Raw genomic sequence first — 27164 nt, 5'->3', positions numbered from 1 at the left:
GAACATCATTATGTTTTCCGCAAACAAAGTTGTATTTCACAAATGTTATTAATTGTTTTCATAATGTTAACCACGTATAGTTAATGGAAGACGTAGAAACGATATTCCGAAACGAATACGTATAGCGTAAGTCAAACGTTCGAATTAGAATAGAGACCCCACGAACACAAATTTGCTGTGGCAGGTATGAAATATAAGTTCCGTTACTCGCTCATTACACTTGAAGGACAGATGTTGAATGGGCCGAAACGAGCCGCCGCATAAAAGCGTAGTTGCCTGCTAACTTCAAAAGAAGGTACATGCGGTCCCTAGCGCAACTTATAACATCGTCGAAAATCAGTGCGGACGTGAGAGCTTTGGTACACCCTGTTAAACAAACGGAAAAATGGAGGCGGTACAACTGGAGAGCGATCCGCCTTCACCAAAATGCATAACCAATTCATTAATAGTTTATATATATATATATATATATATATATTTGAATTACAAAAACCTAATAATAAAAAAAAAATGTTGCATGGCACGAGATTCGATCCGGCGACCTTCCGATTACAAACCCGAGCGCTTACCACTGCGCCACGACGCTGTATAAAAGAATTAACCGTAGAGGGCATTTCACCGCAACGGTTTATTTTAACTGTCGATTTTCTCGACAACGGCTGAGAAGTGCATCTTGGTGCTTTGCCACATTACACCTCTGGCCATGAGCTTTTATTATACGCAGTATGAATCGAATCTGAATTTCACAATTGGCGGCCTCCCCTTGTCAGTATCTCCCAGGTCACTGCCCATGTTGTCCCATCTGGTGGACTGTGATGTCAGACGCTCTGATGTGCTGAATGCTGAACCTGGCCTGCATCTATGGTAGGCCATCAGACTTGTGCAACACTGGAGTATTAAGGCAGCTTCTGCTCTAGACTAGGGCCACACTGGTTGACGTCTGGACTACCCATCAGCGCTGGCTCCTGTTCTGATTCCAGTACTGGATATTGGATTTCATTATAGATGGTTACAGACCGCTGATCTCGTAAGGCAGCAAGTGTAAGACCAACATTAGACCAATCTCACACACAGGATGTTACGATACCGTAACGAGAGAATCGAGTCGAGCGACAGGAACGCCATCAATCCTATTGATTTCCTGCCCTTGGTTAGTGGTGATGTACGTCGTCCAGGAGTGGCTCCACTCTATGACTGAATTGGCGTGCTCTCCTCGATTCATCAACAGTCTTCAGATCTGCTGTGTTTGCTTAACGAATTTATTACAATGGTTCTACTGCTTTGCTAAACACATGCTGGGCGATATTGTGTCCTATTTAGTGTCTCTTACCTAATGTTATGAAGGAAGTTCAGTCTGAACTCTTCAAATGATTTTCTGCTGAGCTCAGTCGCAGTCTCCCTCAAGAGTATTGTGGTTGCCGTCTTCCTGATCGAGTAATGGTGTTGAAATATTTACACTTCCCACATGGTGGCTGTTGGTATTGTCACATAATTGAGAAATGATGGCTCTTCATCCTCAGAAAATGTTACTCCCTCGCTTCCTTACAAACTTGTAACGTAACATCCGACATAATTCAATTGTCCATGAAGAAGGTATTGTATCAGTAATGTTAAATACACTTGGAAATGGTGTATGGGAACCCAGTATATCGGATGACACATTATATGAGCCAGGTCGTAGAAATATCTTTGTTTCAGTGGGAGCTGCTGCCAGTACAGGTGTAAAAATCATATTCAACAACAAGAAGATAGAGGTTCATAGTCAGAGGCCAGTGGCAACTAGTATAAAAGCAGAAAATTAGTATCACAAAATATTGTTTTCTATGGAAAACACTGAACAATCAAACTTTGTATTGTCTGACTTAGCTCTGTTATGATTCAAGAGGTTAAGACATGCAAATTTCGAAAATTTGAAGAAAATAGCCGCCTGTAGTTTGATTCCAAATTTAAAGCCAAACACTTTAGCAAAATTTTTGTGTATCATGGCGGTATGTCAAACTGAGAGGGATTTAGATCAATATTGCCAAGTCTTGCCTGTACTCTGGGGAATCTGTTCATGTTCTTTCTGTGGAAAGATGTAACTCACATCATTATGTGGAACCAATTATTTTGTTGTTTTTAAAGATGATTGTAATACATATAGATCTGAATATTTTGTTAAGAGCAAGGGATGTTGCTTCGTTTTCTTAGAGTTCCAACAGTTGGTGAAAAGGCAACAGTTGGTGAAAAGTTATCAGAACTGACAATGGAACAGAATTTCTTAATGATCAAACTACATAATCATTTTAAGAAGACTGGTATCGTCCATACACGCCAGAGTAGAATGGTAACGCTATTTTGGTCTTCCAGAGACACATTGGGCTGAAGTTGTCAACATGGGAGATAATAGATTAAACTGTTGTCCAATTAAGTCTACTTTTGAAAAAATATCTTATGAGAAATGGTTTGGAAAGAAAACATCATTGAAGCATATGAGGAGGTCTGAAGCCAAATGTTTCATGTGTACTCTCAAACAGTTTCTATCCAAATTTCAAAGAAAAGCAAACAAGAGGGTAATAGTTGATTACAGTGGTGCAACATAACAAAGAAAATAACTACTTCATTGGATGTGATTTTCAACGAAAATGCAAGAGGGTATTCTAAAGTACTCAGGACTAATAACATTAAGTGCAAATACAGCTTCCCAACAGAAGCATAAGAAGATAAAATTCAACAAACTCTGTAAAATGGAGATGTAGTTGTGCAAGATCAATGACCCTGTGCTGCTGAGGAGATTGCTCAACATGGAAGGAATCTTAGAAATTATGATAAACTTCGTCTTTGAGTTCATTTCCAAAATTGTCAGGATTTCACAATAGTCAGTGATGAACCACACATTTTCAAGGACACGATGGCATCCAGAGACAGAAAAGCAATACAAAGAATGAAAGATGAAATGACCTCATCGGCAATAAGTAATTTCTGGGATTTAGTGTATCCATATCCAGATTGTTGGGCTAGTAGTTGGAAATGTAAACCAGATAACAGTATAATGAGGTATAAAGCTAGATTATGTGCAAAGGTATATTCCCAGAACAACTGACTTCATTATGGAGAAACTTTATTAACTGTTGTTAGGTATGAATCAATTTTTATTCTTTTAACTTTTACTGGAGACATTGGCACTCATCATTTACCAACGGATTACGTCAGTATATTGACCAGTGGACCTGTTATCTAGCCCTCTCACAGCAAAGATGTGTTGCCAGATTCACAATTGAAGCAGTGTATGTTGCAGCATCTGATTCAGCTGCTGAAGTAATGTGGCCTCATGCATTCTTGCAGGAACTTAGTGTTAACGTGGACAACCAGAGTGCATTTAAATTTAATTGCGTAAGCTTCTGCGGCCAGAATTAGTCGACATAAAAGTTTTCTGGGTATGGTACCGCGTCATGATGTGTAAACCTACTGTTGCTGGAGAAAAACCAGCACTAGTTTTATACATTATGACGCGGTACCATATCCAGAAAACTTTTATGTCGATTGCATGTAAATTATTAAAAGATGATGAACTTAATACCATGATTAAATGTGCTGAGTTTCATTACACTCATGAAAAGATAAATGATGGCACTATTCTTGTATACTAAGTCAATATAGAACTTCAGGTGGAAGATGTGTTTACAGAAACACTAGCTAAAACAAGTTCCAAACCAACTAACTCTCTTTGAAATCAGCAAACAAGAGTGGGAGTGTTACATAATTTGGTTTGCTGTGCTGATTATCTTGTGATGTGTTTGTATAGATGGACAATCCCTTATTAGTGCATTCGATTTTTTATATCTTTGCCCCTTCCAACTAACACACTGTCTTTTATTCCTTTGTGTACTTTTTTACCGTATTATTACTGTTAATGGAATCTGTTCTGTGTCTACTATGTGAAGTGTCATTTTCTTTTTATTGAAGCACTAGAACTACAATAACTTGATAACAGTCTGTCCAATAGTAGCAACTCTTATCTTGACTTCTAGCCCTTATTTGCGTAATTTTTCTCATTGGGCATGAGTCTACCAACCACAACATCCCATTGTCATTCTCATCCAATTGTAAGTGTGCTTTTACAACAGATTTGTGACCTACAAGTTACATTAATTGTGCTATTTGTGCAACATTCATTTTTCGCAAATTTTCTTAATGGTATTAACGGAAATATCACGTTACACAAACTTCTACACAAGCAGCTCATCCCAATTTCCTCCGCTACACTTTCTTAATCAGGACTATTCTGATAATTCTTCTTTACTGTATCAGAATACCTATTTCAAATCATTCTGTGCCCATAAACTGTTTGGACTAGTGCAGTGAAATAAGTAATTCCGAAAATTAATTTGTAGGAATAAGGAAAATTATATTTTACGATTAAAGACATAGGACATGTACACAAGCCAACATTTCCAAGACAACACTACTCTGTGTACAGAACGCTGTCAGAGAGATCTATCACATTCTATGCAATACATTGCGACTAACACACACATACGAATTACGAGGGGGCTCAATAAGCAATACAACACCTTTTTATGGAAGTAGGTTGGACTTTTTCAGGATTCCAATACGCCATATTATTTCCCACTCTTTTGACTTCAGAAGCCTTATGTCTCCTTACTACAAGGGCCTGTATGCCTGCATGGCACCACCCTTCTAGTAGATGTTGTATCATCTGCATATTACTTCCTACGGAGTGAATCCTTCATTGTGCCAAATGGACATAAACTTCTTATGGTCTTCTGTTAAGCAGGGAGGAACCTAAAGGGTACACATCTTTGAGTACCCCAAGTGATGGACAAGTGAGTCAGCACTACCAATAGAGACATCCAGTTGTGCAGTGAGATGTTTAAATGTGATCCATGATCACCTCAAATGAGATTGTTCACATGTTCTAACATTTCATGAGTTACAATTATGTAGCTGGCCGCCACACTGGAGACTGAACAGGTTTGCCCAATCTTGTTGCAATGATGACAGACACTTGATTAAATTATTCACCATGCTTTTGTTCACTTCCAGGTCTTCGTAGACATTCTGGAAGCGCCTATGAATATTTCCAACGCTCTGGTTTTCCGCCAAAGGGAACTCAGTGACAGCTCTCTGCTTGGAACACACGCCCATTACAGACACCATTTTGAAAGCTATGTATAGAAGCGCCACCTATCGGAACTTAGCCAGAATAAAAGGGCTTAAGTGGAAAATTGTTCACTATGTCACATAACAAATTCCGTATTTTTACAGCAGAAATTGCCTTCGAAAAACATGTGTTGCGTTTCTTATTGAACGCCCCTCGTACCTTGATCACATATCCTCAAAAATATTCTAGAGGTATATTAATTTCAGTGGAATGAAATATTTTTTTGCTTTGGTCACTTAGTGTCAGTATTACGATGCAATAGAAATACTAAATATTTGTGCCTTCAGAGAGTTAAAGTTACTCTTGAAATAATTAAAAGCACATATAAATACAATGGTGTCACTGGAACTATTGCTGGAACATGAATGTTGTAGCTGCTCTCTTCTCTAATAAGTGTGAAAAAAGGTTGTAACCTGAACAAAAGTCTGAAGATTGTGGATGTTATATCGTCTGAGTCAGGTGAGCTGCCACCATTAAGTGCCTAAAATAAAAATCCCCTGAAAATGATAACTTATGAGCACAAAAAACATGATTGGGACGCAAGAATACGCAGCTGACTATGTGAATAATGGTACACTCTCTGGAAGTATCCAAAGGATATTGTGTCACTAAACAATGAGTAAATAGTTATCACACGTTCACTCATAGGAATTTAAAACTATACATCGTGTACCCGCGTATTTCCAACATGAAGTCAGGGCAGGGTCAGCAAATTGGATAGCAAAGTCTTTATTGTAATTTCATAGCAGCTAAGTTTGATTAAACTGGCGACTAATTTCGAAATACTACGTTCATTGTCAAGCCGCGCCTAATAAAACAGCTAGTAGTTCTAGGTTAGGCGACAATCAAGTCACACGCAGTCACATGGAATGCCTGATCAGTTTCGCAATGTAGAAGTATTAATGAAGAGCAATTGAAATAGACTAAGATAGGAGGATTCGTACGTATTGTAAACTACTTGAAATGTAGAACACATTCAACCTGCAAAGTAAACGAATGTTTGCAGAAAACAAAATGAAATATATTTAGTCAGGTTTCAGATTTCACCATTTCCTATGCTTTCCTCGTAGTATATTTCTTAAATTTCGTGTTTTTTTTTTAATTTCATTCAGTATATTTTGCATTAGTTTCTCATTTGTTTTGTTGGACAAGTGGCGTTTATCGCACAGGTATCGACTTTTAAGTATTGATCTTTGACCGCAGAACCCGGAAGTATTTTCTTTCTGGTGGTGGGAAACTCTTTGGAGTTTTGTTTCCGTTTTCTTTGGAAGTTCGTGTGTCGACGGCGTGGTTGGCCTGCTGTGAATAGGTGAAGAATCGGTAAGCATCTGTTGTTAATATTCTTACGTGATTTGTTTTCCCGTGTTGAAAGATGCGGTATACAAAGTATTGAAGTTTGACAATGGCTGATTCGTGTTTTTATGTTACAGGTATTTTGCAACTGGTCCTGTAGTCTGGGACGAAAATGGTGAGTTAAATTTCAGTTTTCTAAGTTCCGAGTATCGTGCTGCTTTTCAATGTTACTAAAATTCTCCTTCGTGTAGCTCTAATTGATAGTTTTGCTTTTACTTATTGCTCAGTAATCATAGTAGTTCATGTTTGGTGGTGTTTGCAGTTGTTGATGCCAGCGTTTGTAAGAATATTGTCCAAATCTGACTTTGTTGAAATCTTTGAAGGTTGTGTAATAAGTATAACGAAATCTTTCATTGTTTATCGTTGTGACAGGGGGTAAGCAGTAAATTAAGCATTGAAGAGTATTAACCTGGTCAGTACAAAATAAGACAGCTGACAGAAGTATACAAATACTTTAAAATATTCATTCCGAACATTTTCTACAAAAAAGCATAACTCTCACAGTTAATACTTGAATCATTAAGCCGCTCTTATTTCTTGGGAATGGAATTACTTTGAAATGTAATGCCTGTGCTGATAGATGTTAAAACATTCACTGTTTAGATTTTGTATTACTTCCTTCCGGAAAGTTGTTTAAATTGTCAGTATACAGAAAGTTGTAGGACAGTGTGTAATGATTAAGGTTTATGGAGAGCATCTGTCACTTAGCTGCGTTAGAGTGTAATTCGAAATTTGAAGTCTTCAGTAATGAAAATTCACTGATGTGCCAGAGACTTTATCTACTAGCAAATCATGTCTGTTATGAGAACTGTTGCATTGTCTTGATAGTGGGTGTATCTGCTATAAAGCAATTTAACGAACATGATGCATTTCCGGTTTATTGATGCAGAAACATTTGTGTATCATCTAGGTATATCTTGTGAAAGTGCCTATCTGCCACATGTAAAAATGCAGCAAACTCACTTTACTGTTGATTTGGTTATACTGTTCTTTGCTTAATATGTAATGTAGGGAAAAAAGTTCATTGCCGGCCGGTGTGGCCGTGCGGTTCTAGGCGCTTCAGTCTGGAACTGCGTGACCGCTACGTTCGCAGGTTCGAATCCTGCCTCGGGCATGGATGTGTGTAATGTCCTTAGGTTAGTTAGGTTTAAGTAGTTCTAAGTACTCGGGGACTGATGACCAGATTTTAAGTCCCATAGTGCTCAGAGCCATTTGGACCATTTTTTTTACCAATCTGTGACATGACTATGATGAAAAATACTACTTCTAGCACAGTTTCCTCAAAATTGCACTACTATTTCACAAATATATCTTTTCCGGTTTCAGCCACGAGAAATAAAGGAAATCAAGGAGTTCCTTTTGAAAGCGAGGAGGAAAGATGCAAAATGTAAGTTAATTTTTAATGCCCTTCTATTTTGTTGAGTAAAATTGCCACTGTTGAATTGGCTATTAACTGCTGTATATTTCGTTACAGTTTAACTCTGCTTCTATTTCGGCTTAATGTGTACCAGGAGCATGTAATTTTATTAGTTCACATGACAGATTCCTGGCAGCACTCTATACCTAACAACGAACAGTGTTTTGTTGTCACCTATCTGGTCAGTAGTACCACCATTGCACAGTGTAAACCCAAGTCTGTTTATGTATGATTGTAAGTGCATCCATATTGTACCAGCCATTGAAGATGGGCTATACGCAAAATCCAGGAGAGTAATGTACAGTTAATACTGTGTCCCTAGGAATGGAAGTTGTGAATTTTATTCACACACTGTATTATATTCCATTCTAAACTTTCTCCCCATTACATGTCTTTCCTTTCTTTCAAAGTCTGTTCAGAAGTAATAGATCTGGACTAAAAATGTTTTTGAACTTTGACTAGTGAGAATCTTTGTCTTTTACGCGCACAACCCTGCAAGCTCCAAAAGGTCCCAAAAAAGTAGATCCTGGGTAACAAAAGGAATTAGAGTGTCTAGTACTACTAAGAGGAAACTGCATATGGAGGCAAAAGTAAATCAAAGCCCTCAATTTCTTAAGTATGTAAGCACATACAAAAAAACATTTGACAAAATAGTTAAACTAGCAAAATGTACTGCAAATAACGACTTCATTTCAAATGCAAAAAACAAATCAAAAGCTACGGTATGTTGATGATTTTCACTTATGGACCGTCTGACAGCAACTGAATGAAACACAATGTTAGTGCCATACGCGTTTCGCCTTTATTTTCTGCAAGGCATCATCAGTGGCCTGTAATATGTACATATGTTAGCTATTTTATTTACATTTTTGTCACTGTGCCTATAGGTTATAAACAGTTCTGGTGGTTGGTATTTCCTATTAAGTAGTAATGTTTTGAACTGTACTTACAGGTTGCGTAGACAGTTTCTTACATATTACGCTCCTGTTGCATTTTTGGTCTTGTTCTTCTTCCTATGAGCGCCAATTTGCTGTTTTTTCTGCATTCCACAGCACTATGCACTGAACGCTTTTTTTAATGCAATGTTTTGGTTTCTGTTGCCGCCTGTCAAATGTTTTTGCCAGAGATCAAATATTACTGCCAAACTTATGAGTGTAACTGTCGAAGTATCTGTGGTCTGTTCGTTGTTCGTGTATGCATTTGTGTGTGTGTGTGTGTGTGTGTGTGTGTGTGTGTGTGTGTGTGTGTGTGTTTTTGGTGTCATATTAATTTAATTTAATTTTTTTGTATTTAATTATTTATTTTTGTTTATGTCCTGTGTATGTGTGTGTGTGTTTTGGTGTGATTTTTTATATATATATATATATATATATATATATATATATATATATATAATTTTTTTTTCCCTTTGTGCTGTGTATGTGTGTCTGTCTGTATTTTGGTGCTATGCATAAATTGTGTGTGTGTGTGTGTGTGTGTGTGTGTGTGTGTGTGTGTGTGTGTGTGTGTATTTTGGTGTTATATACTTTTCTTTTATGTTATCATTTCCTTTATTAATTGTAGTAAGGAGCCTGTGCTGATGTGTGTTTGTTCATTTATCACATGTTTGTTTTCTGCTATGGCTTTCTGGATGTGGAAGTTTTCTTGCATTTGTATAAGATGTTTGTCATGGTTGCTTATTCTCATTATTTTCATTTCTTGTTCCATGTTTGTAGGATGATGGTTGTAGTGTTTTAAATGCTCTGCAAATGTGGAATGGTTTGTTTCATACTTCCAACATCTGATATGTTCTTTGTATCTTGTTTCAAAATTCCTGCATGTCATGCCTATGTATACTGCATCACAACTTTGACATTCAAGTTTATATATTCCTGATTGTTGGAATTTGTCCCTCTTGGTAGCTGGCTGGCTTAGGTGTGATTGAAGGGTTTGCCCAGGCTTATATGCTATTTTGAAGCCCTGTCTCTTTAGGATGTTTGCAACTCTGTGTGTTAGTTTATGTGTGTAGGTCATGGTGTACCATCTGGTTCTTTTCTGTGTGGTGTTGTCATTGTGTGTGTTTGTTGAGTGTGTTTGTAAGTTTTCATCTTGTGAGTTCTTTTGTATTGTGGAAATGTTGTGTTTGTTTTTTATTTGTGTTTTTATTTTTTGATTGAGCCTGTGTACCACATGTGTGTCATACCCGTTGTTCCTAGCTATTTGTATGATCGTGTTCATTTCTTGTTCATAGTTTCTCTTACTGAGTGGGATTCTGTTTAATCTATGTAACATGTGTCTTAGTGCTGCAAATTTCTGGCTTTGGGGGTGGTTGGATGTGGAATGTATTATTGTGTCCGTGGCTGTTGGTTTTCTAAAGATGTTAAATGTATGTTTTCCATTTTCTTTTTTAATTGTAATGTCAAGAAAATTTATTTGATTTTCTTTTTCTTTTTCAAGTGTGAATTTTATGTTCTTATGAGCTTTGTTTATTTCTGAATGGAGTTCATCTATTTTTTCACTTGGCTCGTCTATCAAACAAATAATGTCATCCACGTATCTGTACCAATATATGATTTTGAAACTTTCATTTGTGGTTATCTTATCAGATACGTGGATGACATTATTTGTTTGATAGACGAGCCAAGTGAAAAAATAGATGAACTCCATTCAGAAATAAACAAAGCTCATAAGAACATAAAATTCACACTTGAAAAAGAAAAAGAAAATCAAATAAATTTTCTTGACATTACAATTAAAAAAGAAAATGGAAAACATACATTTAACATCTTTAGAAAACCAACAGCCACGGACACAATAATACATTCCACATCCAACCACCCCCAAAGCCAGAAATTTGCAGCACTAAGACACATGTTACATAGATTAAACAGAATCCCACTCAGTAAGAGAAACTATGAACAAGAAATGAACACGATCATACAAATAGCTAGGAACAACGGGTATGACACACATGTGGTACACAGGCTCAATCAAAAAATAAAAACACAAATAAAAAACAAACACAACATTTCCACAATACAAAAGAACTCACAAGATGAAAACTTACAAACACACTCAACAAACACACACAATGACAACACCACACAGAAAAGAACCAGATGGTACACCATGACCTACACACATAAACTAACACACAGAGTTGCAAACATCCTAAAGAGACAGGGCTTCAAAATAGCATATAAGCCTGGGCAAACCCTTCAATCACACCTAAGCCAGCCAGCTACCAAGAGGGACAAATTCCAACAATCAGGAATATATAAACTTGAATGTCAAAGTTGTGATGCAGTATACATAGGCATGACATGCAGGAATTTTGAAACAAGATACAAAGAACATATCAGATGTTGGAAGTATGAAACAAACCATTCCACATTTGCAGAGCATTTAAAACACTACAACCATCATCCTACAAACATGGAACAAGAAATGAAAATAATGAGAATAAGCAACCATGACAAACATCTTATACAAATGCAAGAAAACTTCCACATCCAGAAAGCCATAGCAGAAAACAAACATGTGATAAATGAACAAACACACATCAGCACAGGCTCCTTACTACAATTAATAAAGGAAATGATAACATAAAAGAAAAGTATATAACGCCAAAATACACACACACACACACACACACAGCCGACCCCCCCCCCCCCCCCCCCAAACAAAAAAAAAAAAAAAAAAAAAAAAAAAAAAAAAAATTATGCATAGCACCAAAATACAGACAGACACACATACACAGCACAAAGGGAAAAAAAAATTATATATATATATATATATATATATATATATATATATATATATATATATATATATATATATATAAAAAATCACACCAAAACACACACACACATACACAGGACATAAACAAAAATAAATAATTAAATACAAAAAAATTAAATTAAATTAATATGACACCAAAAAAACACACACACACACACACACACACACACACACACACACACACACACACACACACAAATGCATACACGAACAACGAACAGACCACAGATACTTCGACAGTTACACTCATAAGTTTGGCAGTAATATTTGATCTCTGGCAAAAACATTTGACAGTCGGCAACAGAAACCAAAACATTGCATTAAAAAAAGCGTTCAGTGCATAGTGCTGTGGAATGCAGAAAAAACAGCAAATTGGCGCTCATAGGAAGAAGAACAAGACCAAAAATGCAACAGGAGCGTAATATGTAAGAAACTGTCTACGCAACCTGTAAGTACAGTTCAAAACATTACTACTTAATAGGAAATACCAACCACCAGAACTGTTTATAACCTATAGGCACAGTGACAAAAATGTAAATAAAATAGCTAACATATGTACATATTACAGGCCACTGATGATGCCTTGCAGAAAATAAAGGCGAAACGCGTATGGCACTAACATTGTGTTTCATTCAGTTGCTGTCAGACGGTCCATAAGTGAAAATCATCAACATACCGTAGTATTACGCGCAACTGAGGAGGACAGGACCAAAAAATTGAAGAAATCAAAAGCTGTTTGGTCTGTTATAAGAAGTGAAGTTGGCAGTGAGGCAGAGAGAAAATGCCCTTCTAAAATAGTGATAAATGGTAGAGCTGTTACAGAACCCAGTGCCATTTGTGAATCATTCAATGACTTTTTCATAAACTGTAACAAATTTGGTGACTGTTCACCACCAAATACAAAGCCCAATATGACAGATAGCAATTGCACATGTTTTAAGTTTTCTCGTGTTTCCATCTCAGATGTCATCAAAATCATAATGTCCCTAAAAAATTCAAAATCTGCGGGGTGGGATGAGGTCCCCACTGAAATAATAAAAATAGTCCGTCACAGTATTGCATATCCACTCTCTTTCATAATCAACCAATCATTTGATGAGGGATGTTTCCCAGATCGATTAAAATATGCAGAAGTTCGGCCCATACACAAAAAAGGCAAACAAGATGAATTGGGCAACTATAGGCCAATCTCACTGTTACCAATTTTCTCAAAAATATTTGAAAGAGCTGCATGTGATCAGATTGAAAATCACAATTCATCTAACAGCATTATCTTAGGCAATCAATATGGTTTCAGAAAAGGCCGCAGCACAATCCATGCAATAAATGAATTAGTCACAAAAGTCAGCAGATGTCTTGATGATAGAATGTGTGTGTCAGGCATCTTTTGTGACCTGTCCAAAGCCTTCGACACAGTAAATCATGACCTGCTTCTCCAAAAATTGGCACGCTATGGTTTTCAAGGCAAATCTCTTAGCTGGATGTCATCATACTTGGCAAACAGAAAACAAAGAGTACTTATTAACATCAACGGCAAGAAATTTCTCTCTGGCTGGAAAAACACTCAATTAGGTGTTCCACAAGGCTCAATATTAGGGCCACTGCTTTTTCTATATTATATTAATGATATGCCATGTCAGGTCCAGTCTGATACTATCCTCTATGCAGATGACTCAACAGCCGTAGTCTGTTGTAAAAATGAGGTAGACCTAATTCGTCATATTGAACAAACACTTGGGGAAGTGGAGGCATGGGTCAAAAACAATAACTTAACATTAAACTTTACAAAAACAGAAATTGTTCATTTTACCACAAAACAATCTGCACAGTCTATAAGTGAAATAAGGTATATGGACAAAAAATTAGAGACTGCAGACTGTGTCAAATTCCTTGGCGTGTTAGTCAATAAAAACCTGTTATGGAGTCGCCATGTGGACAACATACTAGGTCGACTGAATAGCCTTGTATATATTATGAATATCTTGTATAGTATTACTGATTTAGCTGTAAGAAAAACTGTATATAATGCATATTTTGTTTCAGTCATTAGGTATAGTATAATTTTCTGGGGGTCTGAAAAAACAAATTTACTTAGAGCTTTTAGACTACAAAAAAGAATCATCCGGGCAATGGTGGGAGCAAAACCAAAGCAACACTGCAAACCTTTATTTGTAAAACTGGATCTAATGAGCATTCCAAGCATATACATCTATGAAACTCTCACTTTCACGAAAAGAAACCCAGAACTTTTTGAGGGCAACTTCTTCTTGCATCAATATGATACAAGACATAGAACGAGCTACATGTTACCTACCCACCGTTTAAAATCATATGAAAAAACCCCATACTATATGGGCATGAAATTTGTAAATAAAATATGGAAAGATATGGATGACCCAAATGTAAAAGGCACCAAAAGAGACCTGGAAAAATATCTGAAAGATAAATGTTACTATAGTGTAGAAGATTTCATGAATGGTAACAATGCATTATAATTGTAATTAAAATACCTCTTTGAAGATGTTACACCATGTATATTATTAGTTTGTTGTATTTTTAGTATTGTTATATATAGTGTAAAAACTGACAAGTCACCTATGTCACAATCTTTGATTGTATAAGGCATGTTATGTGATAATAAAAATTGAATTGAATTGAATTGAAAAGCTATTGTGCAATGTATGCCAGAAAGTATTTGACTGTAGAGGAATGTTTGATACAGGTAGTTAGCTTTGACCAGACATGGGAAACGTGATATATGTTTTAAACAATAAGTGACATTGTCACTGTCCAAAGCCGACACTCATATTTAACATTCCTCTTGACCTGATTATTACGTATCATTGGTTTTCTGACCTGTTCCATTCATGACTAAGTGGGGCAAAAAATGACTTCAGGGTTTTTATATTCATACAGCACTATATAATTCTGGTATTATGACCCTTTCTTCCCTTCAATTGTAATTTCCTTGCTTGTGGCATAAGTCACTGCAACAGAAGCTGAATTTTTAATATGGTGAAAGGATAATCAGGATTCTGCTGTGTCACTTCGGTTAGCTGTTTTATTTTATAAGTTATTTAGGACAAATGTGATGGGTATTAAAAAGTGGTTTAAGTATACATGAAGTCAGCATTCTCATACCATTCTTTGAGAACAGAGTACTTTTAACTTCGGATGTTTCAGTTTTATGCGAACCACATTTGACATTGGGTAACACAATATTAGAAATGTTATGTGTGATAAAGTGATAGTTGACAGACATGCACAACCAAATGTAACTCATGAAAATAAGTAATTGAATGGTGTGTAGATACAGTTACACAGGTCACTAGCTTCTTGAGTGCGACTGTGGAAATGATTTTATGATGAGATTTGTCAGAACACAAGGATGTTTTAATCTCTTGCCATGTTTTTACCAAATAGAAAGTATTGATCATAGTACTTACAGCTCTGCAAAAATAATGCAGGTGTCGGTAAAGCATACATTTTTTGAAATAGCAAGAAACGAATTTTTCAAGGTCATTTTATGTCGTTGGTCCACTTAATTGATGTTAAAACACTTTGTATTGTTAAAAATAGGGCATCCCCTAGTCCACTAACAATTTTGTCATTGTGTGCCATGCTTTTGCAGAAAAGTGGGCCTTTTGAGTTTTTGTGGCTGATTATTTAGCTTAGTTTGTAATTCTTGAAAGTTGGTGAGAAATTGTTTTTACAGCATGTTATAAAATGGTCAAGCTCTGTAACACTGAAATATTCCAATCTGATATTTGTATACGGTGTCACATCACATACTTAACATATACAAGAAAGGTAAGATTATTTTACAAGGTTTACATTTGGGTTTTACAAAATGTACTAGATGTGTGTGTTTCTGGTATGTTTTCGATAGTTGGCATCAGTAACCCCTCCACATTACCAGAGAATGCTTAAAGTGGATCTGTCTGAATAATGTGCTGGATAGTTAAGCTGCAAAAACTCATAAATCCATGTACTATGTACATTAGGCTGACAGAATACTGTTCTTTTTTATACTGCCTGTAATGTTAGTCACTGAATGTTTCTCATGGGAGTTTGAGTAATGAAAGTAACCTGTGATATTTGAGAGGTTGCTCCAATATGAGCAACATCTTGATGCACACAGGAAGAGCATACTGAAAGTGAGGATCCCGTGCATTGAAAAGCTGCTCTGCTTCTGTGCTCCGTTAATCCTCTCACAGTATTTTAGAACATCTTGTTACATATCGCCTTAGGTGGTTGTCATTGAACTATTGCTTTGCCCTTATAATTAAGATTCTACCTGAAAGATAGTCTGTTTGTCAATTTGTTAATTCACTTTGAACAATGTAATTACTAAAAATTCTGCATATTATTGTAAGAACAATGATTTACAGTTGTTAGAAGTAAAAACTTAAGTCTTGACATAATGGTGTCCCCCTACATAAATGAGTGGGAGGCAAGTCTAGATGAAGGCCAAGGGAGTACTGATAGTGTTCGCTATGAGGCATAATGGGAAGAAAAGATAATTCCTAGGTGCTGGGTTTATGCAGCCAATGAGAGAGCAGTGGACAGACAATGTCTTTCGAAGTAAGAAGCAAAGGAATATTGTCCCATTCTCCAACCAGTTTACAACCACCTTCAAAATTGTAACACATTTATAATAATTAAGCAAATATTTTGACAGCCAAGATTATTATTTTAATTTGCAACCCAGCCATAACTTAATAATTAGTGAGCAGTTTGGAAGTAGATGTTTGTGGCAATTTGATTGCTGGTCATTTCACTTTAACTAACGTTGTGCTATTAAGTTCCAGTTGATTCTTTTTCTGCTTCTTTTCCTTCCTGTGACTGTACAGTTTACTCTGGAACTTGGCCTCTTCAACAATTCTCCACCAGCTGTCTGAATTCAACACTATTTTCCACCCCCAGCTTCTGCATGATTCCGTGTAACCATCTGATTAATGGTAGACCTCATCCTCCTCTACCCCCTAGATTTCCTTCTTGTATCCTTCATTGCTTTTGCCACCCATCCATGTCATGGGTTCTGCCCATCTCAATCTGACACCCACCTAGAGATGTCTGTGTGTTCTGTGCAATTTTTGACCTTTGTTTGCTAACTTAGAACAACTTACTGGAGCATGTGATGTATAACACCTTGGTAGGACGTGTGAAGTCATTAGTAGTCTGTGGCATTAAGTGAGAGACTTGTTTGTTTCAAGAATGTGGTAATTGCCCTAGAAAGAGAGGACTGTTTTCAGACACTTGGCCTGGAATACGTAGCAGATAACTCCAGAAATTACGTATGCGACACGGGAGGAAATAAACTAATTAAGAAAACCGTTGTCTTTGGCAGTTTCATTTGTGAACTTGGTAAATGGTCAGTGAATGCAGTAACACATTGCATAAGTGAAAGGGTGTACAGGCTGAAGAATTATGCTTAGTGCTTCACTGTGATTAGCTGAGAACTGGTCTGAAATTCTCCCATAAGAAGTACGAGGGTATCATTGGAGTAATGACCAGGTTTCAATTTGTACAGGAGTAACATAGTTTCAAAACAAGAACACAAGTGTTGCGGTTGTAAATGATGACACAGGACATTACTCAGCAGATGCTTTTCCAGCAACATGCAAAATTCAAGTGCAAACAGGGGCAGAGAAGATCATCATTATTTCTGATGGTGCTCCTAGTCATTTTAAAAATCATTACCAGCTGTTTGAATTGCGTAAGTCACTTGTGCCAACTGACAGGGTATGCAGTGCTATTGGTCGCGGGAAGGGGCCTTGTAATGGTGTAGGCCTGAAGTGAGGCACCATGCTACAGAACATAATCTTTCCAGGCCAGATACAGCTGCAATTCAGAATGCTGAGGATTTTACGAGAGTTCTGAAATCTTTCATATCCACAGCCCTCATTCTTTTGTACAAAGGGGAAATCGAAGAATTCCTCGAGTAGAAAAAAGAATGGTCCCAACAAACTACTACTCTGAAACGAATTCAAAGGACACATTTTTGGAGTCAAAGTGATGGGTGAAATTGTATTGCACAAACTTAAAAGAGCAAGAAAGAAATTTTGTTTGTTTGGCCAACACTTCAGAAACGGCAGTATAATATTCAGATTCACAACCTGAGAAGGGGGAAGTTTGTGATGTGGGTGTGTTTGACTGTGACTAGTGGATTGCAGAGATTATAGACACCAGATATGAGTTGAACAAAATTGTAGTGAATTTGAAGCTACCACATGGACCAGCTGCTGGAATGGAACCTGATGGAGGGCAGCAACACCATCAGTGGTCACTTCCTGTTCACAATGTGTTGAAGAAAAGTGCTCCAGTTCCTATTGGTTCAACAGGAAGGCATCTCACTATTTCGAGGGAAGACACTGAAGCAGTGGAACACCTTTTCTTTTCATTGACTGGCTAATTTCAGTACAAAACATAGTGCATAGAAGTTGTACATGGTGCGGCAGCGTTCATAGCGTAATTTGACTTGCATAGTACAATGACATACTGTAGGAATGTGCGCCAGCTTGTGCTGCATTCGTGTACTCATGAGCTGCCATTTCAAGTGTGACACGGTGATATGGAGTGGTGGAGTGCACAGCATCGTTGAGTTATTTCAAGAATAACGACTCTGTTACTGCTACCCAGTATCTATTTCGACAACATTTCAACTTGGGATGCCATGGGAAAGTTGCAGATGGAGTGCATTTTGAACAACAGGGTCTGTTTGTAATGGCAAACTGGGAAGAAGTGAAAGAACTGTGTGGACACCAGAAACTGTGGAAAATGTTCATGCTGCATTATTGCGTAGCCCAAAAAGATCTGCTCATCGTCATGTGCAGACTGTGCATATGTCAGGTTGCTCATTCAGGATAATATTGCACGAATATCTCCATTGTAACCCGTATACGCTGCAGGTTGTTCAGGAAATTAGGCCTTACGATTGGGTTTCACACAAAACATTCTGCTCAACTATGCGTGATCTCCTTCGCCAAAATCAACAAATGTTGCACACCATTCTGATGTCTGGTGAAGCGCATTTAGAGTTATGTGGTTCAGTGAATAAACAGAACATGCGTTATTGGAGTTGAGTAAACCAGCATGAACTGCACATCAAGCCCTTGCACAGCTCGTCACAGTGTGGTGTGGGGTTGCTTTGTTTGGGATTATTGGCCCTTACTTCGAGGATGACAGCGGCATGGCTGTAACTGTCGCCAGTGATCACTACCTGAAGGTGCTGCAAGACTTTGTTCTTCCCCTTTTAGGTATGGTCAATGTGGATGTGGAACAATTATGGTTTCAACACGATGGGACGATCTTGCATACGGCCACAATTTGCATGGATTTCTTGCGACAGACTTCCTGGTAGAGTAATTTCCCGTTTTGGTGACATTTCGTGGCCGCCTCGCTCACCTGACTATTCATGTGCGTACTCTTTCCTTTGGGGCTACCTAAAGCAAGAAGTGTTCCGAACACGTTGTTACACCATTTCAGAGTTGAAGGATCACATCAGAACTGCCATCGGTAATGTCCCATGGGATACGTTAACGCTGAGTTACGGAAAGCTTCCAACCCCTCCTAGATGAATGTGTTGTGCAGGGGGTGCATCATTTGACAGGAGTCATTCAAAAAGTGGTCCATGCAATGGACAATGGCTTACGCATTAGTAAATGGCATACCTTGAACTATTAAGTGACATCAGCGGTCATAAATAAGTTACTGCCTCACCCTGTATAAATTGAAACCTTTAAGTCTTTTGACCTTTCACGTACATATTGGAACGATTTAAAATGCTTGAAAATTGAGTCTCTTACTCAACTTTCGAAACTAAAATTATGTTAAATAATGCTAGGTTTTGATTTTTATGAGTCTGTTATGGGATAATATAGTAAAACAGGTTTTATGTATGGCAAAAATTTCGATTGTTTATAAAACCTGTTGAACATAAAAAAGTGGAAGCTCTCCTTTTCAGAGAATGTAGAACTATATGGTGCTAATCAACAGAAAAAGAATCAAAATTTTATTGATTGGCATTTTAGAAAAAAATAAATTATAAAAAAGTTCAGAACACTATAGTAAAAGAACTTCGACAAATAAGTCCAAATGGAGGATTTCTTTGTAATCATAAAGCAATTTTCTTTCAAATAAAAAAAACAACAAAATATCTAGAACTATTCCAGAGATTTTAAAATTTTTTCCAAAATTTGCATCTTCAAAATGGTATGCTCAATATTATCTTTGGAGGGCTGTCTCAGAGCAGAATTTTTTCCCTTATTTAGTTCTTCATTTTTAACATATGCTAAATTCAATAACATCCGATACTATGAAGGTAAGATTTTTTCCTAGCCTGCGTGAATTGATATGGGCTGCCGAAATAGTTTTTAATGCAACATAGGCTCTGTTGGCTACTATTACATGTTAAATTTTGTAGTTGTGATTAGAGTGAGTGACCGTCAATCGGTTATTTATACTCTCAGAAGTATATTGCCCAATGTAATTCAGGATGACATGTTTTCTGAGCATACTTTTCGCAGCAGCCATACATTTTGATTTCTGTTGGTTGATATTGGTCACATATTTCGACTGGGCTGGTAAAGTGCAGTGAATGTCACTTCCACTGCCATGATAGTTCTGTTGTCGGCGTGAGTTATTTACCCTCATTGGTTCATAAAAGAGCATCCCCTTGCCCAGCAGGTTAGCGTCCCTCATGAGTCGGTGTATCTCTTTGCTATATGCAAGCTAGTGCATGTAGTGGAACTGACACCCTTCCTCCTGTTTTCATACTGTTGTGTAGCTCATTTATCGTCGTCCTCACAAGCCTTAATATTTTCCAGGAGTTAGTAGTTCAGTTGAGGTGCAGTATTGTTACCTATACTGTCGTATGTTGATTTGTAGTTGATAAAAAGGTGAAGCGTACCAATCCCAGTTTCAGTTGTCTTTCCTAAAATTTGCCTTATGATGAATCTCAGATCTATTGCTGATATTCCTGGGAGAAATCCACATTGAAATTGATCCATGTAGCTGAACAATTGGGAGGAGATGGTCAACCAGTACGTTTGAGAATGCGCTCCATGAACTTCAAATTCATAATGTATTTGGAAGAAAAGTCAAAAATTTGTGACAACAGCAAAGGAGAGAATGGTTTAGACTTTGATGCTAGAAATTCATTTTCTTTTTCCTTGTCTGTCATTGGTTACTTATCATACCACTGTCTTTGTGAAAATGATGAGTTGCCATCCTATGAGCAGTAGAGAAATATGGCTGTGATTGCCCCTTGCCTTGATTTGGACTTCAGTCGAATGAGGTGTGGACCATGACAGAAGACAGTTGATAGTGTGGGAATGGTGCCAACATCTTTCACTCGTGTTTGATTAGCTGTTGTGGGTATTTTGTTTCCATAGGTTATAAAGTCCACCTTATAAGTATTTAAGAAACTTCCAGTTTTCTGTCATGTCTTGATAGTCATGTATTCCCCTGGCAGCTCTGAAGAACTTTGTTCCAGTTCATTCATGTAGCTTTCATTGCAGTTAGTAGTATGTAACATACATAGTGTGCTGAATGAGACGACCTCTCATTCATAGGCTGCTGGAAGCAAAAGCATTTGCCTCAGCCCACTAAGAGAGTGCAAGTGGGAGAGTTATGGTGCAGAGGGAAATCACAGCAAATTCCTCTCACAATGTTAGCATCATTGGATGTTTTTTCAACATTCCATTTTGGAGTCTATAGAAGACATCCTGGGATGGAAAAAAGTGCCCTTTAAACTCATTTTGAATGTGTTTAAGACTAACCAACAAGAAAACAGTGCAGCACACAGTAAACACACAATGGCTGCTGTGATTCTTCTTCCTGCAGTATTTAATGAACTTTGACAGCAACTGGAGATAACTGCTAAGATCACCAAACTTCCTTGCTTTTATTCTGTCAGCAGCAACAGTGTGGGATGTCTTACAATTGAGAAACTGTACCTTTTAAGCAGTGTCTGTGTTCCAAAATTTTGCCCTGTCATTTCACATTTTTAGCTTGTGTAAATGACATTGATAGAACTTGGATATTTAAAGTTACACACCTCTCACTTAAACCACAAATTGTGCTTTTCGATTTCCAGCTGTGAAAATAAAGAAGAATCCAGAAAACACGAAGTTCAAGGTCAGATGCTCGAGGTTTTTGTACACCCTTGTCATTACAGACAAAGAAAAGGCTGAGAAGCTGAAACAGTCGTTACCACCAGGTGAGTAAATTCTCACGACCATCCATTTTGGACAGTCATGAAAGTTTTTGATCCTCAAGCACTAAATATTAGTCATTTAACAATATGGAAAAATTGCTGATGGGGTATTAATATAGCTGTCTCATTTCTTTTTTATTTGCATAGCATAGTAAGCGCGAAACACCACCAAAGTAAAATTGGTGAGATTTGAATTATGTTTCACTTAAATTACCTGAAATCGTTTTGGCTAGCAGTTTGTGAGTAGATTCATGATAGTTACTGCATTATGTTCTCCCATAGGCACAGAAGGGAGGTTAGAGGATGTCTATAGTAGGCAAATGTGATAAAAGTACACAAGACAGGTAAAACTTACTCTTTGGTTACATGTCGTATGAAACACACTGCCTCTCTGGGTATCAAAGCTGCAAATTTGTGCTTTTTTTGGTAAGAAGGAAGATGTAGCTAAATTAAAAAAATCCTATGATCAGACTTTAACCATCTGTTTCAGAATAAGAGATTCATAGAATTGTCTTCATAATTGTTCCAATGATTATCTCACATCCTCTTTATAGCCAGTTTTTTAATATATATTTACATCTAAGAGGCATCAGTAATTGTATTTCACACCTTGTGACCAGTTCATTACATCTAAAACCCATTACATAGAAAAGTTTGGTAGACATTTGATCCAACACTAAGGATACATATGGTCATTTAGTATACATTTACTAAATGTATGGGGTCTACTCATGAAAAGGTCCCAAGGAGATGCCAACACGTCTGTTGTATTACCAACCACTAACTAGTGTTAATAATTAGGGTGTTGGCATTGTTGGGAAGTAAGGACTGTATTACTGCCATTCTTTCACTAGCAGAAAAATAAAATTTTGAATTTGGGTTCATTGTCTCTTCCTTGTGATAATGCAAGCTAGGACTTCAGTGACTGCAAACTTTGATGATAGTCAACAGTTGAAATTACTTTTTGCAATTACTTTACCCTCTTATATATAAAATGCTGGGCACTAAATACCTCTAGTATGCATTAACTTACCTGTTAACTCCCCTTCCTCAGTGCCACTTACAGTATGTAATGGCAACTAATCAAATGTTTGACTAAAACCAGATCAGCTCCATCCCCTGGAGGTAGGCTATGAATCTGCACTGGAAAGTCACAGCAGTCCTTTCCAGTTGAATAATATAGTTCTAGAGCATAAAATACTTCTTTGACACACACTGAATTACCAGCTAGGTTTCATTGATTTTGTTGTTTGATGCTGTACTTTATTATTTATCTGCTTATATGCTTTTGCTGCAGTGCCACTGTTTATTTTCCATACCAGTATTCATGTTCTGCAGGCGATGTGCTTTTTCCAGTCTGTACCACTATCACTATTGCCCATGTAATTAACCTTTTGCTTTTACCTTTCAAAAATACATGGCTAATGTACTTATTGAGAAACAGTAGGTTTGAGTGTTGTTGCACATCTCCAAAGAAGTTTGTGTAATGATGTTAAGCTGCTGTCCCTCATTTGTAGCTATGTGTTTATAATAGTGTGCAAATGAACGTGCCTGTGCTGTTTGGGATGGCACATTTTATTTGTTGGCTGTCTTGTAATGCACAGGAATATCAAGGTGTGAGGAATCACAGCAGACATACTGAGATGTATGCTTTGTTCACATACCTTCACACAGTTGTATTACAAATTGCCCCTCATTTACAAGGTTTTCATGAAACCTTAATAGGAATATAATTTTTTTTTCATATTATCAGGAATTGATTCAGAGATATGCAAATAAGAAGTTTCTTCATTTTTCATATATGCACCAGCACGTTCTAACCATATAACTCAATGGTTGAATTATATTGTTGAATTTCACGCAATAGGTGTGTGTTATTGACTAGTTATTGCAGTTACAGTTTAAGAGCATCTCCTTTTAATGCTACACACTCTTTATCTGTTGTGTGATTGAGTTTTAAGAGTGTCAAATCCAGAGTCACTGTTCAAATTGTACACACTGTAATTACTATAAGAGATTAATTCAGAATATGAAATAAACTTTCCACTTACTTGATGTATGCCCAGTTCAACAAAATGATCTCCGAGATCATGCTTAGTGTAGCTGCTGGATTCTTATTGGTGTTTACACAATTCTGATAGACTCATTTTCATTCCCTTTGTTGTCATTCAAAGTGTAAAACTGCATTTCTGTAGCACAACTGTAGTGCCTCAATATTACCCTGTGTTGTTTGAGAGAAACTCTCCAGTGAGAGCTTGCTCATAGGTCACAGGGAGAACAATTACAAAGGTTACCACAGTTTGGCTGTCTGGTATAGACTGTCCTCTCCAAAGCCTTTGTACAGTTGTAGTTATACACTGCTTCTTGTTATTGTTGGAAAAAAATCTTTCCCTTGCAGTAAGTTCAGTTCTATTTGCCTTCTGGAAGATACTCATTTGAATGTGGATTAGGGATAAATGAAAGTTTGTTATATGTTTAGAGACTGCATTTCCAGATTCTTACTCAATTTTGATATCATTTTCTGCTAACATTTCAGTACTTTTATTGTTGGTAGATATGTAATGAAGTGTATTGCGTTACTATTCTGTGAGTGTAGCTGTATGTTTTGGTGGCAGTGCTGTGGAAGTTGAATGTGGCGTGTTCTTGAAATGTGATCTTCAGGATAAAATTTGACGCTTTCATAACCATTGTATACAGACTTATTGTATTTTTTCTTTGTTTCAGGTCTCCAGGTGAAAGAAGTAAAGTGAATGTATATCTTGAAAAAATAAAATATTTAAACTCAAATGCTTCCTGTGTTTTTTTAATAATTGAAGAACTGTATAGCTTACTCCTATTTTTAATATCAATAATTATGAAGAGGACAGATTGCGACTTACCATAAACATGGCATGTTGAGTTGCAGACAAGCACAACAAAGACTGTTACACAGGGCATTTGGACCAAGTCTTCTTCCATAAAGAAAGAAAAACACACATACATGCAAGCACTCATGTGCAGAACTTCCATCTCTGGCCAGCCACTCTGGGCAGACTGCAACTGTTGGGTTGAATGAAGCAGCAGTCTGCAGAGGGCAGGAAAAGGTAGAGATAGCAGGGTATGAGCGGGAGGAGAGGAGGGTGCTGTCTGGCAGAGCATTCAGTGACTAGAAGTCGGCAGGGCAAAGTTGACAGGCACAGCATCACAAGACAAGGGGAATGAAAAAGGAGTGGAGTGGGGAAAACACTGGTGGATGTGTTGGCAGAGAGCAGTGCACATTAGGGTGAGAGTACATGAATTGGAAGGAGGTGGTGGAAAGAGGGCATGAAGGCTGTTGAGTGGAGAGAGTGGTGTTGTAGGTTGAGGCAGATAAACATGTTGTAATGGTAACTCCCATCTCCATACTTCAGAAAAGCTGGTGGAGGAGAGAAGGATGCAGATCCTGGGTTGAAATCAAGCATGGTGTGCCACAGTTGAGATGTGGCCATTCATCAAGGCGAACAGCTTGTTGTTACGTTACATCCATAAACAGCTGTACATTGATTGCGATAGAGCTGGTATATCACAAGGCTGCTTTCACAGGTAACCTGGCTTCTGATGGAGTAGTGGGCCAAGTTTGTGACAGGAATGGAATAGAAAGTGCTGAGCGGGTCTTGCAACTAGGTCTTCCATTGGGGTATGATCCCTTTGGCAAGTGGACTGGATTAGGAGTGGCATAGGGATGGACTTTGATGTAGTGGAGGTTGTGTAGGTAACAGAACACCAATTTAGGAAGTACGTGATAAATCTTAGGTAAGATGTCTCATTTCAGGGCCTTTTGATAATCAAAGCCCTGATGGACATGGTTCATTTGATTCAGTCAAGGTTGGTATGGGGTGACGACAATGTGCTCCTCTGTAGCTGGTTGTTGTGGGTGTTTGGGAATATGGCACGAGAAATCTGGGGGATAGACCTTCCACATACTTCGCAGGAGTTCTTGTTGCTGTACTTCGTCACAAAATGACAAAATTGATGTGTGTACTGCATGATGTAATATAGCCAGAGTCCTGGTGTGTCTTGAACTCTTGCTTGGATCAAAGGGAATACAAGTTTTGAAAAACATTTGACACCAGGACCCTGCCTATGCCTAGTTAGTTATGTTATGTGATGCAGTACACAAATCTATTTTGTTATGAAATACACATATTTTGAGTTGTGGTACTGCATATTACGGGATCCAAGAGGCCTCAACAGGTGGCCGGTATTTAGGGGAGGGATCTTTTGTTGTGGAAGGGATGGCAGCTGTCAAAAAGCAGGTACTGTTTTTGGTAGGTGGGTTTAATTTGGACAGCAGTGTGGATGGGGCATTAGAGAGGAGGTGGTAAATAACCAGGAAGATGGCATGCTGATTTGTGGAGAAGCAGATGGGAGAGGTTTTGAGGTAGTGAATGAAGAGAGGTTTTGAGGTAGTGAATGAATGAGTGCTGGGTGTCTTGGTGCGGAGTCCAGTTCCCATTGTATGATTCTGCCTAATGGCTTTTCTTCCATACTACAACCCTGTGATGTTTTCTTTTGTAAATATTCTCGGAAACATTGGTTGTCAAACTTCGGTGCTAAAGATCCAAACTTAGAGTGGCACCTCAAGGTACATAAATACCAATCTTCTTATTAATTGGTAACCTACATAAACTAGAATGTTAGGATCTCCAGTTTAGTAGCTAATAAGGATGTGATTACAGTATTTTAGATTGCTGCCACCCTCATTGATCCCACGGATGTGACACTACCTAACAAATTTCAGTTGTATTGTGTTATTAGTGGATGTTTTTGATTGTCAGTTATTGTACTGCTATTTAAATGCAGTTGAGACATGACCACAAATGTTTACTGAATATATCGAATCATCTCACTTCTGCTCATTGTGTTGTATTACAACAGCCTTAACTCAATTTCATATTAATTGCTACAAATATGTGCAGCATTTGAAGATTACCATCTGCATAATACATATTGAATCCAATTCTGTAACACAGATTATACTACAGCAGCTGATAGGTATGAGTAGCCCATGCCAGCGAGTTGTCAGTACTGTAAGACAAAACATATTACTGCTCACAGTTAACTTCAGTGACTTCTGCCCTTCATGTAATTGATAAACTGAGAAACAAACAAATCAGTGTCCTGGCATTTTGCATATTTCCACTTAGTCTTAAGGAATAATTTTCTGGGGGTAACACATCACGTAGAAATTAAATGCACAAAAGCAAGCAGTA

The 27164-nt window shown here is 37.5% G+C and overlaps 1 long non-coding RNA gene across 1 annotated transcript; it reads left to right on the top strand.

Moving 5' to 3' along the window:
* The first annotated feature begins 6369 nt into the window (after positions 1-6369).
* LOC124596442 lies at positions 6370-7909 on the top strand. Its single transcript, XR_006978298.1, has 3 exons — positions 6370-6484; positions 6595-6632; positions 7844-7909. It is a non-coding gene; the product is annotated as an uncharacterized LOC124596442 (long non-coding RNA).
* The last annotated feature ends 19255 nt before the right edge of the window (positions 7910-27164 follow it).

This window comes from Schistocerca americana, chromosome 2 (genome assembly GCF_021461395.2).
Source record: "Schistocerca americana isolate TAMUIC-IGC-003095 chromosome 2, iqSchAmer2.1, whole genome shotgun sequence".
Taxonomy (NCBI): domain Eukaryota; kingdom Metazoa; phylum Arthropoda; class Insecta; order Orthoptera; family Acrididae; genus Schistocerca; species Schistocerca americana.
This window is presented reverse-complemented; position numbering and strand designations above follow the sequence as displayed.